General features: G+C 40.7%; 1 protein-coding gene and 1 long non-coding RNA gene across 2 annotated transcripts in view; one reads left to right on the plus strand and one right to left on the minus strand.

Annotated features, from left to right (window-relative positions):
* LOC134454022 (adhesion G protein-coupled receptor E3-like) overlaps nucleotides 1–20,230 on the minus strand; it is a 54,506-nt gene that overhangs the window by 5,242 nt on the left and 29,034 nt on the right. The gene's annotated exons all lie outside the window — the stretch shown is intronic.
* Nucleotides 4,310–7,365, plus strand: LOC134454055 (uncharacterized). The gene is made up of 5 exons (XR_010035785.1): nucleotides 4,310–4,408; nucleotides 5,636–5,705; nucleotides 5,902–6,006; nucleotides 7,110–7,188; nucleotides 7,297–7,365. It is a non-coding gene; the product is annotated as an uncharacterized LOC134454055 (long non-coding RNA).

A 20,230-nucleotide genomic window follows, 5' to 3' on the forward strand; every position in this document is an offset into this window, starting at 1 on the left:
TTCTCCCTCTACTATACTTCTCACTTACAGGAAGAACTTTGGGCTGAATCAACTGACGTAAGTCTTTCCCAGTTTAGTGTGATTGCGAGATAAATGGTCCCACAATGCGAAGGCAAACGTAGGGTTGCCATTTGTCCCTTGAAATACGGAATCGTCCTGTAGCCTATTTGGCGGTTAAATCATGCGTTCTGTATTGGGGACGCATGTCTCTAAGGGACGCGATTTGTACCGTATTTTCGTGAATTACTAAAAATAGACATGTCAGCCACATATCAACTGTAAAATGTTAGAGTAGAGAGGGGCAATGAGCCCCCCTTAAGGAAAAGGTATTTTTTCTCCAAGTAGATGTTAACCATCTGTGTTCATTTCAACCATAGTTGGTAACAACAGTGAGGTGAACAATAACCCATCATGGAAAATTGACCAAAGTTAATAGCCTGGTAAACCAGACTAAATGTGGATGTCTAATTTAGTCTGGCCTCGATGCATAATACATCCGAAGATTGTTGATGTAAACAACCTTCCCTCAAAACCCTGCCCACTTTGATTCAAAACACATCTTTGCGTTGTAATTGGTTTGCCAGATTCATGGCATTCTGGCTTCCTTGAATCATTATGCGAGGCCAGACCCACCCATAGACAAAACATTTTGCCGTCCAGCGGGTGGCGCTGGTTCACCAGGCTACGAAGTTAATCCTTCATGGCATTTTAAACAAAAACAAAAATTGTGCTTAACATCTAACTATTGTCAGCGCGACCAAGATGAGCATCCTCTCTTAAAGTTCTCTCTCCCTCCCTCCTCATGCACCTTCCCTGTGTCTGTCTGATGGCTAGAATAGAAGCACCCCCGCCATTCTCATTGGCAACTCCGATGCATAAAAGATAGAAACTTGTGCATGCGCGTGGCTTCTTAAATGCACATCAGCACATCCACAAGTAGTGTTGGTTCTTCTTTGGTTAACTCTCTCCCTTGTTATCCCCAATGCAAGCGTTACTTTTATTCCCTTCTGTGCATGACAATTAGCATTAGCAACAATGGCAAAAAAAATATATTTTAAAAATTTGGCGTTTATGGCTCTCTCCACCAAAAAGGTTCCTGACCCCTGAGCTAAAGCAATTGTGCAAACCAATAGGGTTGATCATGAGCTGCAAGCTATCATTACAGCAGGGACCTAGTTTTAACTACCTTGTGAGGGCTGATGAGGTGGATGAACTCTTGCACGAGCAGGAAGAGGAGATGGGACAGCAGCAGACTGGCACAGAGGTTCACGCGAGCTGGAGTTGCCACGGTAGTCTTCTTATGGCAGAGGGCAAAGGTCAGCAACGCCAGGGTCAAGGAGCCCAAGCCAACAGCCACAAGGATCCTGTTCAAGAGCGTTATCGCCTGGTCTGGCTACAAGTACACATAACAAGATGAAATAAATAAAAATCCTGACATTCATGTAGTCCTTGATTATCCATTTGTTGTTTGTTTGTTGTCTTTCAACTCTGAAATTGAATTTCAGTTGAGTGCAGGTGGTAATGGCTCACCTCTGGAGGGCGCTCTGTCTGCATGATCAGACTGAAGGTAGAGAAGTGCACACATTTGCAGACAGTGTGGGAGGAGTTGGTGTGGGTGACTTCACAGCCATCCACCAACCAGGCGCTTTCATTCCAGTAGACACAGGACAACTTGCCCTCAGGATCCAATTCCTGGGGATGAGGAAGTAAGACAGTGGGTGTGTTTGCCACTGCAGATTGGTTAGAGAGTGGGGGCACATTTCAACATGTAATCTCTCATTCTCCTTTGTGCTACTGGCCCAATAGAAGCTTAATTCAATATCTCGCAAAAACACAACTCAAAAGTAATTTGCAATTAGGATATTGAATGCTCTTTATTCTTTCGAGATTTCAGGTAAGAAGGGAAGTATACACTACAATGCCGTTGTTTCCTATCATTGCTCAGCCATAGTTGGACTACAGATTTGCTGCCTTTGTTTATTACAGTTTTTCTCAATTGGCTTTTCTCACAACAGAATAATCATTCTCAAAACTTCTTGTTCAATTGTGACTTCCTGCCGTTACCTCTGCACATGGTAAAATCCGTTTTTCATAGTTTTCAGCATTTAGCAAATGCTTTCGTCCACCATGCAATGGTTGTGTACAATTCTCAGCTTTTTCGTACAGCTGAGAATGAAAGCTGAATGAAAGCTGTCATAATGTAATAAGCACTGTATAATTTTCATTGGATTTTTGTCTATAAATGTGATCTGAATTGGTAAATTGCTCGCAGGTAAATATTGACTCTCTCCAATCAAAGGCAGTTTAAGGGATAGAGAAAACAGGCATACAATACAACAGTACGCACTGTACTGCATTACAGTATTTTTCTCAATTGGTTTTGTACATTTCTCACAACAGAATAATCATTCTCAGAACTTCTTGTTCAATTGTGACTTCCTGCTGTTGTCTGTGCACATGGTAAAATACGTTTCTCATAGTTTTCAGCATTTAGCAAATGCTTTCATCACNATGCACTGCATGAAAAGAGGAATTTGTGGATGAGTTTTGCACCTTAAATTGCCTCGTACCTCAAGCCACAGCATTTGCGGCTCCCCCATGCCCCCCTCCCATCCCCTTCTCAGAAGAGCCTTTAATATGTAAATGCCAGTGATCAGGTCGGGAGCTGCCCCAGTCAATTTCAAGTGGGGTGGGGTGGGGTGAGGTCAGGTGGGTGGGAGGGAGTGGGGGGTCGGCAGGCCTGTTTCTAGGATTTTGGGGTCCCTAGGCAACGGGATTGTTGGGGGCCCTAGGGCATTTTTTGGGCTTTTACTAAAATGTGTGTGTGTGTGTGTGTGTGTGTGTGTGTGTGTGTGTGTGTCTGTGTCTGTGTCTGTGTCTGTGTGTATGTTTTTTCACGCTGCCCAGTGGTGTTTTTCAGAATCACTAACCATTAAACCAGGGGTAGGGAACCTATGTCTCGAGGGCCCTTGAGGCCGTTTTATCCGGCCCCTGATATCATTATAATGTTTTGCAACTTCACATTAAATAGGCCTATGACATATTTTGCAGGCCTAAAGGAATCTTAGAAATTACATTTCCAATGCAATTAAGTTATATTCAGGGGACCTAGAAAAGGTGGGGACTGTTTTAAAGGTGTCTACCTTTAAATATGTCTATATGTCTATATAGGCCTAAAGGTGTCTATAGGCCTAAATTTTATGGGGAAATCCTGATTTGTGTTCATAGTACGGCCCCCGGAGGATTTTATGACCATGGTAGGAATTTGAAGTGGCCCCTCGAATTAAAAAGGTTCCCCACCCCTGCATTAAACCTTTCTACTAGCCAGAGCTTTGCTGTCAGTACATTTTATTATGATACTATAAGCTCAGAAATTAAGTTGATCAAACAATTTGATCTGTGCTATAAACATTTAAATGAACCTACAGAATAGGCAATCAAAATAGAATCATCTGAATGATCTTTCTTGGACATACATTTTGAAGTGACCCTTCGAATTAAAAAAGGTTCCTCAACTGCTTTTGAGGAAAAACATCAATGTGCTTGGTATTCTGAACTAAAGCAAGGATTGTTCAAGTTAGTTGAAAATAGACCGTCTCTGGTTAAATTAGTTCTACACCAAGCCTTTAGGTGGCAGTAAAACTAATTGGCACAATGCGAATTCCACACACAAGCCACAAAGAAGCCATCTACCGCGGTCAACAACACCAGAGAAATTAGAACACACTGGGAGAAGGCTCAGTCTCATTGGTTCCCATTGTAGCCAGTTAGCTTTGCGTGCATTCTGCAGTAACGAGCGTAGGCCAGTCCTTCATGTGGGAAAATGTATGGAATGGAAAGGGGAACCCATGCTAAATACATTGCTACTGCCATTTCCAGTCACAAATATTATCAACAAAACATTCCTGGTAAGCACTATGACTGTTGTTTAACAATAGGCTGTATTGACAAATCGTTCAGGTGTATAGTTTTACAGCTGGTTAGAAGATTTCAACCTGTACTCGCTAGCATCGTGCTAATGTTTATGAGTTTGGCCCCATAAAAATTGAGCTTTGTGACCCAGTATATAATAATCTAGTGGCGCAAAATAATCGAAACGCTACTCAAATGGGGTCTTATTATTTCTAGCTTCGAACTTAATATCAATATTTCAGGACAAAAAATTATAAAAAATCACAAAAATTATAATGGTAAAAAACTCCATTGACACCCATTCATTTTGCACTGTCCCGTGGTTAGGGTTAGCCAATTGTGGCTAACAGGAAGTTCCGTGAGTGAACAGCCCCTGACAACACTTCCTGATTGAACAGAACCATGCGCTGTCTGTGTGGTTTCACTGTTACAAGTTTCTTGGCGATATGGGGGGAAAGTTCCTCACATACCAACGGAAAATGGGCTTCACATACATGTAAGTACATTTTACTCAACTGTGGTTTAAAGTTTCAGTACTCAAGAGCGACTGAATAGCTCCTCTGAACACAGATCCGCCATTGCTAAGTTGTAGCACAGCCGCTTTACATAGCTGGTAGCTCAAGTCCCTTCAATGTGACTAGGCCTACACTAGTTGCTGCTGTACGCTAGTAAATTCTGATGACTTGCGAGCATCGTAATGACAAAATGCTGTGGTGAATGTGTTAAGTATACTTGTTGATGGTAAATTGTTTGACATTGCTCGTTCTCAGTTGCCTTTCCCCTGCCTAAAGATAGACAAAGGCTACCGTTAGCATGCTATTGCGTTAGCTCATCAACTAGATGCTGGACACTGCTCATTTTTCACGTCTGCCCGGCATTTCGCTGATGAACTAACGCTTAGACGTATTGCCAATGTATTTTACAGCGGCAAAAATGCATCTAGGCGACGTTGGCAAGACTGGTGTGCCGTCTGGGTATGTTGGTTTTCCATTCCCTGATTGTCGCTCCCAACGCAGGACGCTCCCCGGTCGGCTCGCTCCCACTAGCCAGACTATCGATCCCACCGCCATATAACGGAGTTAGTTATCTTTTTGATGTTAGTTTTTTGTTTCTAACCTTAACCCTAACCCTAAACCTAACCCTAAATTGCTTGTATGTGGCAGTGTATGATGATACGTGAAATATAATCGGTGGGACTACACGTCCGGGAGTGATAGAAACACCTGGGACTACACGTCCGGGAGCGATCTCAGTTGGGAGTGTCCTTGGTTTTCAGTGCTGGGCAGTAGCGAAGCGACTAGTTTAATTACATTCTCTAGTAGCTTGGTCGTAGCGTCACTACCATGTATCGAGTAGCTAACGTCCCTGTAGTTAAGCTATTTTTCCTCAAGTAGCGACGTAGTCTACAAAAGCTACAATTTGTCCCCCATCGATTTTACTCAATGATTTTTGTTTTACTTTCCCTATCCTAAAACCTAGGCAGTCACACAGGGCAACAGTAGGCAACCTGTCCTTTAAAAGTATGGGTCCTCAAAACAGCACTTGTTGCAGAAATAAGTGTAGATGGCCTCTTCAAGAAATTGAAATTATGTATGATCACTTTTTCTTATTGTTTCACGTGGAGGTCTACTGACCTTGTCTAAATAATGTAGGCTAGTTTATGTCCATGTATTATATTAGGACCCAAGGTTAATGGCTTATTCTATTTGCCATGTTTTCACAGGCTGCTGTCTCATAATATGGCGAAGACGAGTCACCTGAAGGCCTAACTCGCCATAGAAGACTGAAAGAATGTAAGATTAACTTCTTTGTGACCAATATGACTTGCTCATTGATACATTTGCTATGTCAATATGAGGTGCATGGCGAATTATTTAATTTATTTGTCTCGCTTCTAGGAGCTGTACAAACAACAGGGTGTTCTTTTTCAGGGTATTCTTTTTTATAGAACTGGACAGGTCATTTATTCGTTCCCCTTGTTTTTTGAAGTGTCCTGCAGGATGCTGTGTCCTGCAATCCTGTGTGCTGTGCTACAGACGCGTGTGGAGGTCAACCCAAAATGGGCACAGTCTCACCACAGAAGAGTGAAAGAGGGTAAGCTTAAAGGAGAAGTCCAGGTTTTTTTTAACATTAAGGCCATTTTCTGAGTGGTCTGCAATGTTTTAGAGTCCCCCTCACCGTTTATTTCATGATTGCTGCAGTCTCTGTTATTTGGCTGATTTGGATTTGATCTCAACTAGCTTTAGAATGGCCGTCTATGGGCACCTGCAACTCTGTTCTTAAAATCACCTTTAACATTTGTTTTGAAGAATATGCAACTCAGCAAGTGTTCAACAGTATTCACTGGTGTTCCTTAGCAATTTTTGTAGCAAAATATGGCATCTGTCATGTTTTATGTGTGTTTTATGTAGCAATTTGTAAATTAAGTTTCACTTTCACTTTCACTTTCTTTCACAAAATGGCAAATAAAAAATGACAGAAGCCAAATTTCGCCTTGAAACTTGTTAGGGACTGCTAGTGAACACCCCTAACCACTTTGTGAGCTGTAGACTTTCGAAAACAAATGTTAAAGTTGATTTTAAGAACAGAGTTGCAGGTGCTCATAGACGGCCATTCTAAAGCTGGTTGAGATCAAATCCAAATCAGCCAAATAACAGAGACTGCAGCAATCATGAAATAAACGGTGAGGGGGACTCTAAAACATTGCAGACCACTCAGAAAATGGCCTTAATGTTCAAAAAACTGGACTTCCCCTTTAACCTATAGCCTACGTCAGGGTTGGGGAACTTCTCTCATTCGAAGGGCCACTTCAAATTCATCCGAGGGGGCGTAAAAGTCCTCCAAGGGCCGTACTATGAACACAAACCAGGATTTTCCCTTTCACTTTAGGCCTATATTGAAGGCAGCCACATTTAAACAAACACCACCTTCTTCAGGTTCCCTGAATATAACTTAATTGTTTTGCAAATGTATTTTCTAAGATTCCTTTACAAAATATGTATATTTCATGTGAAGCTGAATAGCATTAAAATTATATCGGGGGGCCAGATAAAAATGCCTCAAGGGTCGCAAACGGCCCTAGAGACATAGGTTCCCCACCCCTGGCCTACATTGTTAATATGACTTGTGCTACTTTATAGATAAGTTGTCAATGCTGTGCATTGCTATGCTTTGATTCATTTTCTTACATCCTACAGATCCTGGCAGGGAGACGGTAGTGTCCTGCAGAATGGTGATGGGCCAATCTTACAAGAGACCACAGAAAACTGATATAGTGTAAGATTATCCCTGTTGGGCTCAATAGGTCTTGCTTATTGACATATTTGCTATGTCAATATGAGGTGCATGGTGAAGTATTTATTTATTTATTTGTCTCGCTTCTAGGAACTATAGAAACAGAGTGCCTGCTGCAGTATGGCGAGGACACCCTGAGCAGAGAGCTCCAATAGACCCAAGTCCAGTGTCTTAGCAGGGTGAAATGGCACTGATATGGGTATGTACTGATGTCAGTTAAAATGAATGAATGAATTCATTCTCATATCTGCAGGGGTGATAGCAGTCCGGCGCCGCGCCGGAAATCCGGCGTAGCGTGGCTGTAGAAAAAAAATAAAATAATAATTTCCCCAATATTAATAAAATAATAAACTATCGCGTAGGCCTTCATTAATGTATGGTGAAAATAAATGAGCGCGCAACAGCCTGTTGTAAGAGACGCGAAAGGAACCCAAATGAGCAGCAGCCCATAATTGTATCATCCCGACATCTTACTGAAAAATGTATCAATTTGTTACGTCTTGCTCTTGAGTCACTCACCACAGCACTGGCGGCAGTCTTCTAGTGAAAGGAGAAGTAGATTGGCTGTCAGTATGCACAGTAAAGAGAGTTCTAGGCCCCTACTGGTTACCCTTCTCACATATTTTCACTGTCGACGGAGGCAAATCCAAAAATGGCATCTCATTATACTGAAGAAACGGAAGAAAGTACTGTAGGCCAAGTCTAGACCATTTGGATTCCGATAAAAATTAGCAACTATTGTTAGCACAAATCCACATGGCTTGCTAGTTGTGATGGGTGTGTTGAACCGTGTGGATGTCAGTGGAATACTAGTGAAATTCTGTGATCAAGAAAACGTTTGAAGGTAAGGCCATTTAGTTATTAATTTGCCCACTGTGGCATGTTGGCTTGGGCCCGAATTATTTTGCCTTGCGCAGGTTACTCCAAAAACCTGACCATAAACGGCTTATTGATGCGCATAAACGGGCTCAGTGAGAGTATATGTTTGAAATAGGTTCGTCTATTTTCCTCATTTATGTGCGCTAAATGACTGCGCAATGTTGACAAACTTTGATAGACGTTCTTTCAAAAAAGTCTGTTCAAAACGGTAGGCTATGCTATGCCCGTCATGATACTTTTTTTCTAGGTGTAGTGCGTAAATGTTGTCTGCATTGGAATAGCGGCTACCACTGCGACATGTCCAAATGACAATGGAATGCTTGGATCGCTAATGTTTGGCAAGCCTAGTTCTAGTTAGCCTACACCCCTTGTAGGCTAGTGTGAGCTGAGTTCGTGGATTTTGGTCTACTGTTGATTGAGGGATGGTGTTTTGCGTCATTCCTGACAAACCACGTGTCAAACTGATTTCAGGGAGATGTTTATAATAGTTATGCTGACTAAACCAACGCGCTCTGTGAAAACCCCCGAACAGCCTCGCACAGGTTCACAGCCTTTCTCGCACGATGCACAGGTTGTATTGTCTGCACGCTCTGGGCTACTTAATCCCTACTCTCGGGCAGGGGGCAATTATCAATATCAGACTCTCATGAACTTCAAATACTTGGCTTGCGTTCATGTGGCCACCACGGTGTCACCTAGACATGCAGTGAATGTTCATCTTATCTTCACGCCCTGTGCTATTTTCATGTAGCTTAATTCGGTCATGTCTTTGTTTTTGTTGCTTTCTGTTATCTTTTCAACTCGTACATTGTAATGTGCGTGTGTACACGCGAGTGATTTTCATGTATTTTAATTGACTACAACCCAATGCGAAAGTCGCGCAGTAGTCACACAGGCTATATATACTGTCTTGTCCGTAATAACCACTGGTTCTGTCATCCGTGGAGTCCGAAATTAGCGATGTGAACGTGGGCCTACACATGTAGCCAATCATGCGCTTGTGCCCTAAATATCATGGTAATTAAAGGGCGTTTCCCTACAACGGAAAGGCAGGGGTTATAGCACAGCCCTTAAACAATCTGTGGTTATAGGTAGACCATGGGGCCACGAGTAGGCTATCTAAACGTATGTCCGCAAGTAGCCTATACAAGTTATATGAGCAATGTCCCAAAGAAAATGAAACTTATCAGCTTGCAGCAAATGTCATGTCATTTAAAAGTATTGCTCAATTAATTGGTAATCACCTCCTCTATTTTGGACAGAGTGTAGTTACTGTACTTTGGAGTAGTATTGCCTCCTACTGACCTGTCTTGGTATGGCTGCTACATATGTAGCTTTCAGTTAATTCAATGTGGTAAAATATGCACCATGTTTTCAGAAATGCATTCTGGTGTTGAAATGTTGCATTGGTTCAATATCCACCTCAATAACTTTAGTGCAACATCACAAGCCTAGAATGCATTTCTAACTGCATACGTTGGTATTCGTTTTTACAGCTAGAATTGAACGTGGTGGTCAGTTTCTTTCAGCCAAGTGCTGTAGCCTACCAACAGGGAAATGATCTGTGTTTTCGTGAATAACACTATAGAAATAAAGCAAAAATGAAAACATTATCTTAAATGTTTGAATAATGTGTTTGAATAATAATAAGGCCTACATTACGTCTCATATGCAGTATGTCCCGTCGTCCCCCGGCCCCCCCTCCCCGAGCAGGGAAAAAAGTTCAGGCTCAGGATTTTTTTTCACTATCACCCCTGTATCTGAATAATGTGCACACTGGATTTACCACACACACACACACACACCCTAGGCCTAGATGATTTGGACCCAAGGTTACTTTTACCACAGCTCTGGCACATCAATTTTCATTTGTTTAATAACTGGGCAGGTCATTTATTCATTCCCCTTGTTTTTTTTGTTTTGTTTGTTTGTTTTTTGTATTGTAGTGTCCTGCAGGATGCTGTGTCCTGCAATCCTGTGTGCTGTGCTACAGACGCGTCTGGAAGCCAACCTGAAATAAGCACAGTCTCTCCACAGAGGAGTGAAAGAGGGTAAGCGTAACCTATAGCCTACGTCAGTGGTGGGGAACCTTTCTCATTCGAAGGGCCAATTCAAATTCATCCGAGGGGCCGTAAAAGTCCTCCAAGGGCCGTACTATGAACACAAACCAGGATTTTCCCCTTCACTTTAGACCTATATTGAAGGCAGCCACATTTAAACAAACACCACCTTCTTCAGCTTCCCTGAATATAACTTAATTGTATTGCAAATGTATTTTCTAAGGTTCCTTTACAAAATATGTCATTTTATGTGAAGCTGAATAACATAAAAATTATATCGGGGACCAGATAAAACGGCCTCAAGGGTCGCAAACGGCCCTCAAGACATAGTTCCCCACCCCTGGCCTACATTGGCAATATGACGTGTGCTACTTTATAGATAAGTTGTCAATGCTGTGCATTGCTATGTTTTGATTTATTTTCTTACATCCTACATATCCTGGCAGGGAGACATAGTGCATGAGACTATAGAAGACAAAAATAGTGTAAGATTATCCCTGTTGGGCTCAATATGACTTGCTTATTGATATATTTGCTATGTCAATATGAGGTGCATGGTGAAGTATTAATTTATTTGTTGTTTCTACAGCTCCCAGAAGTGAGACTGAGTGCCTGTTGCAGTATGACGAGGACACAGTGACTAGAGACCTTCAGTAGACCCTGCTGGCATGATTGGCGGCTGAAGAACATGAAATCAACAGCAATGTTTATAATGTTGTACATACCTGTATAGTCTGTATTAAAAGGCAGTACCTGTACTATTTTTTTCCTCTTACTTTCATATTTACCACGTATTTACTATGAATTGACAACTTTTACTCAAATCCATTTTTGTATGTGCCCTGACTAAAACTATCCTTAAACCTAACCTGTCAGAGGTGTAACAACAACCTGCTCTTAGCAGTGTGGCAGCAGTCTACTTGGATGCAGCGGGGAACATAGAACCCTTTTTTGAAAAAGCATTGTATGTTTCTGAGTTTTATGAATTGTGCCCTTCCCAAACATCATGCATAGGCTAGGCGTATCTATGACACGCTGATTTGAACCCACTATCGCGGGTGTCTAATACGCATTTTCAAGTTAAGTCGTGCTCCACAACGCCCTGTGACAGGTTCGGTTTAGGGATGGTTTTGGTTTAGGCACAATTTAGGCAGAAATTCGCCTAATCTTCGCCTAATCTCTTGGCAAAAGTAAAGCAGCAGAAACATTACTTCACTGACAGGTTAGGTTTAGGGGTGGTTTTGGTTAGGGCACAGCAAAGCATATTTGCGTTTAGTAACAAATGCACTGTGACAAAACAAAATCGCCGACACGGCGGGGAAAACTGCGCAAACCTCGTCACGTGTCAAAAGTGCATGAAAGCGCTTTACTGGTGCGTTGAGGAGCACGATTTAAATTCAAAATGCGTCGCCCCAACACGCTGAATGCACTAGCGTGCGATACGTACGCTAAAGCATTATGACAGCCTGCCCAAACCTAATCTGTCGGTAATGAAATGTTTCCTAGTTGTACATTTGTGACCTGAGTGCTGTGTAAATCACTGCATATAGAGTATATTGTTTGCAGGGTATGTGTGTAGTTGCATGGTTCTTGTCAAAGTGTGTGTACATTGTTTGGTGTGATATTAAAAGCGTTAAAAAAAAATCATTTTCATTTCATTAATTTTCATTTTATCAATAAATTCACATCATGCATGCATGCTAAAGCCCCATCACAGTGCAGCCTATAATGATGTGAATATACTAAGTAAAATCAACCTAGGTATATTAATAATAATTTTTGCATAATTATACGGACCTACTGTATACGGTCTGCATAAATTAATCCAACGTGACCAATGTATCATTGTGACCAATAGAAGGTCGTAGCTGCCGACCCTGCTAACCAATAGCGCAGCTCTTTTACTTTGAGCCATGTGTCTTTTTCGTCCAATAAGAGAAAGGCTAGTCCGCGTTCTGGGCTGGCTGTCATTGCCTTTCATGTGGTAATCGCTAATCGTTGGGCCATTAACACCCTGCTGTGAGACCTCTCCGCGGCTCGCGATTCGCTTCCGGGCGAGTTCACTGTCACCAAAACTGTTAATTTTGATTCTCTCAAGCGCTCAAAATCAGACGAAAGTTAGGCAAGTCCGTGGACGATTAGGGACGAGTTCATTGTCACAAATCCCCCTTTTCGTGCTGTGATGGCAAATGGTTGTGTACAATTCTCAGCTTTTTCGTACATTATCAATTGCTTTTGTCATATCACTCAAAAAGCATTGTCACTGAATACACAAAACTATCTCACCCCCCAAAACATTTAGGCCCTATGTCATAGTTTAAGTCTTGACATGCAAAATGACTTACCAGGCTGTCATAATGTGATAAGCACTGTATAATTTCCATTGGATTTGTATCTATAAATGTGATCTGAATTGGTAAATTGCTCACAGGTAAATATTGACTCTCTAATCAAAGGCAATAGAAGGGATAGAGAAAACAGGCATGCAATACAACAATAGGCACTGTACTGCATTATATTACTCTATGCCTCATGTGCCCTTTATAATTACGCTCCACGCAAAATTACAATATTTCCCTATAATTTCACAAGACAGTAAGTGCACTTTATACAGTATCAGTGTATTGTTTCAAATTTATTTTGCTTTACAGTTCTAGATTTTTTTCACATGGGCTTGCAAGACAAGTAAAAAGGGATGGTAGAGGGCGCATTTTGACACCTCAACCAGAGTTTGCTATTTTGCAATGAGAAAACCTATCAATAAATAGGTCATAGTCTAAATGTATATATAGGACAATCTTATCTGATCAATGTAATATAAAGTCGAATTTACAACATTTCCCAATCTAAACAACATTTTGCTTCAGAAAATATCCCCAAGAGTGTGCTATTCAATGGACAACATGACAAATCGATTTGACTAGCTTGTCCATACACGGACTACACTATGACACAATGACTAACCATTCTGCTGGCACTGATACGTTCATTGACACAAAAACTTGGGTTTTGAGCAAGAGACTCTGTTTTGCAGGTCATCCACGGTGTTTTGCCATTTGTTAAAGCTGTTTTGAGAATGAATATTATGTTTTGCAAATTGCGATAGAGATTCGAGAAATGTACAAAACCAATTGAGAAATACTGTAATACGCCGGCTCGAGAATATAATCCTTGTTTAATTCATCCTTGGAAATTGCCTTGTTTCATTTGTTACAGTATTTCTCAATTGGTTTTGTACCTTTCTCGAATGTATCTCACAATTTTCAAAACACAGTATTCATTCTCAAAACAGCTTTAACAAATAGCAAAACACGATGGATGACCTGCAAAACCAAGTCTCCTCCTCAAAACCCTTGGTTTGTCTTTCAAAACCAAGTTTTTGTGTCAATGAACGTGTCAGTGCCAGCAGAATGGTTAGTCATTGTGTCATAGTGTATGGACAAGCTAGTCAAATCGATTTGTCATGTTGTCAATTGAATAGTACACTCTTGAGGATCTTTTCTGAAGCGAAATGTTGTTTAGAATGGATGTAAAATGTTGTAAATTCGACTTTATATTACATAGATCAGGTAAGATTGTACTAGATATACATTCAGAGTATGAACTATTTATTGACAGGTTTTCTCATTGCAAAATAGAAAAAATAGCCAACTCGGTTGAGGAGTCAAGATGCGCCCTCTACCATCCCTTTTTACTTGTCTTGCAAGCCCATGTGAAAAAAAATCTAGAACTGTAAAGCAAAATAAATTTGAAACAGTACACTGATACGGTATAAAGTGCAAGTACTGTCTTGTGAAATTCTAGGGAAATATTGTAATTTTGCGTGGAGCGTAATTATAAAGGACACATGAGGCATAGGGTTATATAATGCAGTACAGTGCCTATTGTTGTATTGCATGCCTTTTTTCTCTATCCCTTCTATTGCCTTTGATTAGAGAGTCAATATTTCCCTGTGAGCAATTTACCAATTCAGATCACATTTATATACAAAAATCCAATGGAAATTATACAGTGCTTATCACATTATGACAGCTTGGTAAATCATTTTGCATGTCAAGACTTAAACTATGACATAGGGCCTAACTGTTTTGGGGGGTGAGATAGTTTCATGTATTCAGTGACAAAGCTTTTGGAGTGTTATGACAAAAGCAATTGATAATGTACGAAATCACTGAGAATTGTACACAGCCATGGCATAGTGGATGAGAGCATTTGCTATATGCCGAAAACAATGAGAAACTGATTTGACCATGTGCACAGGTAACACCAGGAATTCATAATTGAACAAAGCCTTTTGAGAATCATTATTCTGTTGTGAAAAATGTACAAAACCCAATTGAGAAAAACTGTAAATAGCCAGGAATTCTATACAAAATGTTTAACTCTGGCATTTGGCTAAGTGTTCGTTTCCGGATTCAGCAGTTTCGATGAAACATGCTAACAAGCTGCGCCGCCAGATACAGGGGGCGGTTGGATTAAGGGGAGAGAGGTAAAATTATTTATTGATCTCAAGGAGAGGGAAATTGGCTTATTTCCAAAAATGGAACAATATAATTTCAAGATCAGAGGATTGCAGGTTTGAGTCCCACCCTTCCAGTCCCTACCTCACTCCATGACTGAAGTGCCCTTCAACATGGCACCTAACCCCACATTGATCCAGGGACTGTAATCATTAGTACTCTGTAATTAATTGAAGTCGTTTTTGATAACAGCATCAGCTTAATCTAATGTAAGCTTCCCCTTAAACCAATTTTCATGACATACTGTACCTTCACATGTATGATGGTAAATTTAGCTGGGCTTGTAAGGGCTTTCTTCAGGGTTTTGGGCAGGGAGGCCGATAAAACAGGTGACATCATTGTCTTCCTTGTGTCGTTGATGGTGTAGAAGAAGTCTGCTTTCATAATGGAAACCATCCCAGTAAAGGTTGTCAAGGCAACAGCAGCAGCACCTGCAATGGAAATGATTGGCATTACCATTAGTCTTGTACATTTGAAAGTGATTAGAATCAGAATTAGTCCAGTACATTTGACAGTAAAACATGTTCTCTTATCAGTCGTATTCGTTTTACTACTCTCTTAGTGCCTATGAGTGCCTATCCGAGGTGCAATCACCTGCAGCACCACCCATGTTGTCTATTTAATACGCTGCCCCTGTGACTTGGCATATGTGGGCAAGACAACACGGGAACTGCGCACACTTATCAGTAAACACTGAAGCACAATCAGGACCAGCGATGAAAAATGCCCTGTAGCCGCCCACTTCAAAAGTGCCGGTCACAGCGTCAGTGCGCTCAGATATATAGGCGGGGAACGTGTGGATAAGTCACCTAGAGGCGGTGACAGAGGAAAAAGATTACTCCAACATGAGATGTTTTGGATCTACTATCTGAACACAATGTCTCCAAATGGTCTTAACAAAGAGTTTGACATCAAGCCATTCTTGTAATTATTGTCAGTAGCCCCATGTCCATGAGAGAACTCACCACTATGACATCAACAGTTTGAGAAAGACTCAATGTCTGTTTTTAACATAATGCAAACACTCCCGATCATAACACCGATGCTCAGGGGTCGCTTACCGCTGGGTCTGCCGTGCAGAGAGAAGGAAGACCAGGAAAACAGTGATGAATATGACTAAGTCAAGTTACCCAAGTCATTCACAATTGCAGAACAATTGTGCAGAGGGCCCCAGGATGAATAGATAGGGCCCCCATACCATCTGCCAAGGTCATAATAGGGCCCCTACCCCTGCCACCTGCAGGAGGGCCGTAGGCCTACAGGCAAATGCCCTCCTTGTCCTCCCTATAGCTACGTCCCTGGTCATTCATTTTCTCATAGGCAGTGTGACTTTATACATACAGATTTTTGACTCTGGTGACTGCTGTGATTGATCAATGATGCAGCTGTGGTAGGGGAGTAAGTTTATGTAAAAATCTAATTTCGACCAAATTCGGACTTAGGCGGTTTTGGTAGCAAGCCGACGATATCCCGTGGAGAGTAGTCGAACGAAATTTGACTGATCAGGGTGATGCAGCTGTGGTAGGGGAGTAAGTTTATGTAAAAATCTCATTTCGACCAAATTCGGACTTAGGCGGTTTTGGTAGCAAGCCGACGATATCCCGTGGAGAGTAGTCGAACGAAATTTGACTGATAAGAGAACAATAGGACATGTGTCCCGTTTCTCGAAAGGATGATGAGAGAGACTATTCTCTATCATTCCCTTCTCGTTCAGAAAGCTCAGGGATCATGTGGTGCAAGATAACTTCCACAAGTGCGCAGCCGCTGTTTATACCCCTCTCGGACGGCGGCAATGCTAGGCCTTTGCAGTTTCCCTGCCTGTCAGCGGTGATTTCATAGTGTTCGGGGGATGCCGTATGATGAGGGCCTCCCGGATGTTGGGGTGTTGAGTCATTTCTTTTTGCAGTATTTGTACAGTATGTCACGTAAGTGAGTACACCCCTCACATTTTTGCAGATTTGTGAGTATATATTTTCATTGGAGTATTTAAGAAATTTCAGTTTGACACAATGATTAGTGACCTTAACAACATATTGTATTATAACTGCTTAAATGTCTTGTTCACTCAGAAAAATCTAAATACAGCCCTTAATGTTGGAACATTGTCCACAAAAGTGAGTACACCCCAGATAAAAATCCGATAGAGAAGGGGCTGTGTTGGCTCAAATCGTCTCGAAATGAAAGGGGATTAAAAGGGAGGTCATCTGTGTGCGTTTCAACCTTTCTATACATTGAACTTTTACATTTTTGAGTGTGCACATGGTTTAAATAGATTACTTACGTGACTGTATTTGTGGTTTTCTGTGATTCACCTGTATAAAATTTATAATGATTAAGCCATTCATTAACTCAGCAAAGTTATATTATCTTCCTTCAACAAACATACCCTCGTTGTTCCTTGCAATTCCGATAAGGTCAATATCCAGTGAAACATCAGAACTGCCAATTATGGAGTTTGACGTTACAGTGGTGTTCATTCCAATGGCAAAAGTATTTACTTCTGTAAAAACAGATAAAAAATAGACAACAATGTTGGCACAATTATGGTCAAACGATTACTGTTCATTTGACATTAATCAAATGAATGTCTTTAACTCATGATTAATATCATTATCATTTTAAATCACATTTTCTGAAACACAAGGAAAGAGTCCATGTGTTTACGATGTTGTGACCTCTGGTGTAGATATAGACTTATATATTGATCGATTAATGGCTCGATAGATAGATCTATCCATCTATCTATCTATGGAATCAATCCAACAATATATGACTGGATTTACTATCGATCAAATGTCTGGGGACCTGTGCTGTTGGTTTTGAGTGTTTTGCTGCTCTGTGTAAATGTTGGCTCCACCAGGGTTGCCACCAGCTTCTCTGTTGCCTCCACCATCTTGTTACCAACATCTGCCAACTGCGCTGGACTGTCGCCCAGTGACATCACCAGCACCTCAGCCTCTAATGCCTTCATAAAGGACAGCACCACCTGCAGGACAAACATGCTCATTACATTACACCAACATCTAAAACAGTTTCAAAGTGGAGGTCAGGGACCCATGGGGTCGTAAAGATGTGCTAGGTGGCAGGTTGGCAGAAAAGACATACACGTATATTTCAGTAAATTAAAGCACTAATGTACACGAAAATAAACCAAAATGGATTCTCTGACTACTATTATTGTTACATTAAATAGGCCTATTTCATATATCTCAGTGGGGCACTGACTTAGAGACTAGACTATGGTTATGAACAGGGATGCACAGAAAATTGGGCTGACACCAATGTGGGCCTTGGCCAGAATCTAAGGATATATGGGGGACCTTGTCATGGTAAAGTTTGGGAACCCTATAATCTTCAAAGCCTTTATTGCATTGCCACCCTGAAATACTGCTGCTCAGCCTCTAACAGGGTTACTGCCACTCTCAGGTCAACCATGGTCATTACAGCACAACACATACACAAAGAGGACGGACTGGTATACGTTTACTAACTTGGAGTGTTTTTTTTTTCATTCAACAGGCAGGATAAGAGAGCCCACTTTGACTATCAATGTACTGTATTGTAACCAATGCAGTAGACATATAACATGTTTCATTGCACTGTGATGCTTAGAAAGCCCTGCTTGTGGGTAGATGACAGTTAGGCAGATTTTTTTTTTTTTTGTACAAAACATTGTTTATGAGGGAAAAAAGTATATGTCTACATAGTGCAGCAATTAATCTTTCAAAAAATCCAACTGGTCACAATGTTGGTCTATTAGGCCTACTTGATTATTTATTTACGTTGATAAAGCAATTTGCTGAAAATAAGCTTTTGTCCTTTGGTGTGACATTAAGAAATAAATATATTAAGTAACGTAGAAATGGCTTGATGGAGTTTTATGAACATTGTTAAACTCTTCATATTTATTGAACTTTTTTCAAGTCTTAATTTAATGAGAAATAACCATTTAAGGATTTTTTTCCCATTAGATGTGAGCTTATTAGAAACCTTCGAGGAAATATATGGATATCTTTCCTTTTAAATGCTCAAAATTGTCTGAATGTCTACTAACATTTCAGGTATGATAATCCTTCCCTAATGCAATATTCAGTGTTTATCAAATGTATTGTTAAGCTCAAACAAATATTTGAGCGTTTTAAAAATGTCACACCGTAGGACATTCATGTCACACTAAAGGACAGACATGCAAAACTGAGCCAGAAACAAACGTATCAACATGATTATTTTGTCTTTTGAACATAATGTAATGTTGTAGTCAATATTGACCTACACTTTATGCTTATAAGTCTTTAAGTCATAGATTATCAGTCTATTGTAGAACTTAATGACAGCCATGCGGTCATTAAATTTAACCTGCAGAGCTCATAAGACTCATACTGAAGTGTGACTTTGGTTTGGCATGACCATCACACCATCACATCTTATAGAGGTTTTAAAGTATGTTCTCAAAATGTTTGAATGGGAATTCAAGAATACACACATAGATGATAGGACATGTTAATAGTCAATTCCAATATTAAATTGCAAAACGTCAAAAATGGTGGATATAGCGTTTTTGAAAAGAGCTCTTCAAATAAACCCTTCTTTTATTTCCCCAAAATGAAATTACTTGTTTGTTGTTGTCATTTCAGAGATGACACAATAAACTGATTTAAACAGAATAAGCTGCATTGTCTCTAAAAAAGTACGATGAGGTCTTAAAAAATCTGATAGATAATAACAGATTAGAGAGGTTTGTTTGCCTAGGATGTACAGGAGTCTTTGCTGATAATTAGGACAGTCTGCAGAGCTCCTAAGTCATCCGGAAACATGTAGCAGACTGTAGTATTTCTTGTTAGCATTAAAGGATTTTCCGGTTCCCAGCGGCGACCGTGGGGAATGGGGTCCAGTCTCAAATAAGGTGTGTGTGCAAACACGTGATTAGCGAAGCCCCGCAAACTGACGAGGGTATTACAAATAGGCTGTAGGGATGACATGATTGATCATTTTTGTGTCAAACGCAGACATAAATACGATGTTGCTATCACATGCTTAACCCGGAAAACTGGCAGACTAGATTTCACGAGCCGTGACCATGGTAACCCACGGCAAACCGCCACAAACCTTCCTAGTACGAGACTTTGGAAATACTTCGAACTAAGCTCTGATACAGGTTGTTTTTCACTCCTGGTAACACTCTTTTGATAAAACGTAAATAGTGCCATAACTGTAATTAATCCAATCGCCTTGGTTTAGTAGTATACTTTCAAAATTTACCATCGAGGAGAAGTTTGCTCATGCGACTATAGCTCACGCGAGAATGTGAGATGTAGTTCCCAAAAATTCACGAGTAGCCAAAGTATAGCAACATTACTTTATTATCGTTATGTTTAGGTTGATAAATACACACGTGCTGTTGTGCTGCTCCATTTGTTACCAAGGAAAGGATGCAGGGATAGGCGAATGACGGCTGTTAACGTTTGTCTTAAGTTTTTGTTAGCCCAATGTTAAAACATATATTCCAGGAAACCTGATTTCTGTGAAAATGCTAATCCGCGCATACAACTCATCGTCACCCAATTA

The sequence above is a fragment of the Engraulis encrasicolus genome, chromosome 1 (genome assembly GCF_034702125.1).
Source record: "Engraulis encrasicolus isolate BLACKSEA-1 chromosome 1, IST_EnEncr_1.0, whole genome shotgun sequence".
NCBI lineage: Eukaryota > Metazoa > Chordata > Actinopteri > Clupeiformes > Engraulidae > Engraulis > Engraulis encrasicolus.